The sequence below is a fragment of the Schistocerca gregaria genome, chromosome 2, assembly GCF_023897955.1.
Source record: "Schistocerca gregaria isolate iqSchGreg1 chromosome 2, iqSchGreg1.2, whole genome shotgun sequence".
Lineage (NCBI taxonomy): Eukaryota > Metazoa > Arthropoda > Insecta > Orthoptera > Acrididae > Schistocerca > Schistocerca gregaria.
In genome coordinates this window covers 119,815,932-119,817,059 of record NC_064921.1, presented here as the reverse complement: position 1 = coordinate 119,817,059, position 1,128 = coordinate 119,815,932, and the positions used below count along the sequence as shown (strand labels likewise).

The 1,128-nt window shown below is 50.6% G+C and overlaps 1 non-coding gene across 1 annotated transcript; it reads right to left on the bottom strand.

The window, feature by feature from the left end:
- Positions 1-565: 565 nt before the first annotated feature.
- Positions 566-638, bottom strand: Trnaa-cgc (transfer RNA alanine (anticodon CGC)). Its single transcript has one exon. It is a non-coding gene; the product is annotated as a tRNA-Ala (tRNA).
- Positions 639-1,128: the final 490 nt, after the last annotated feature.

Sequence of the window (1,128 nt, the reverse complement as noted above, 5' to 3'; positions counted from 1 at the left end):
CACCTAAGGAGATCACACACAGCCATGCGCGAAGCAAGATTCGAACCTGCGACCATAGTAGCAGCGCGGTTTCGGACTGAAGAACCTAGAACCGCTCGGCCACATCGACCGGCTATGGAATTAGTGAATAGGGTCAATGACGCCCTCTAGAAAGGCATTGGGGATACTCATAGTGGGAGACATCAGTTCTCCACACATAACAGTCCACGTTGGCGCTAAGAGATGTCGGAAAGTACGATAAGATACGAGGGCGATGCCATCAGGACTAGTTGGTTTGTTAGCACCTTCCGCTTGGATAGGACAGGACTTCGTCTTATGCTACTGGTACCTGAAATTGTCAATGCCGCGCGTTTTGTGGTGTCCTGCTGAACTCAAGCCAAAATACTTGAACGGTAGTGGTGGTGGTTAGTGTTTAACGTCCCGTCGACAACGAGGTCATTAGAGACGGAGCGCAAGCTCGGGTTAGGGAAGGATTAGGAAGGAAATCGGCCGTGCCCTTTCAAAGGAACCATCCCGGCATTTGCCTGAAGCGATTTAGGGAAATCATGGAAAACCTAAATCAGGATGGCCGGAGACGGGATTGAACCGTCGTCCTCCCGAATGCGAGTCCAGTGTGCTAACCACTGCGCCACCTAGCTCGGTAACGGGAGTGGTTTGCCTAAGGCCCCTCATAGTAAGAATGAAGGGTGCTTCCAATGCTGCATTGGGTGTCAAGTTTCTTGCCTTTATCTTCAGTTATGATTCTAGCCATAGCCCAGCGCTGTTGTCGCTCGTCTGCTAGAAGGTGCCATCAACAGAGATTACACAGCCATATGGGCTCGCTCCACCATTCCTTCGAGATGGTTGCGCTTGAAGGTTATGCTATGTGCTTCGGCAGGTTCATTATTGTACAATGTTCAAACGAAAAAGGCAGTATAGAGCAATCCTTAAACACTTGGTAATAAAAGTTCAAGCTGCCGAACCTCTACCATATGACCCAGCGGGGGGCAAGTTTGTACATAACAGCCACCACGACAACATAGACGGGTAAGCGACATGGCGGCGGTGACATGAATCCCAATTGGATAAGCTGCCGTCAGTCGGGAGATCCTTCCAAACGATCCTTTCTGCCACACCTGGGGGGTCGAG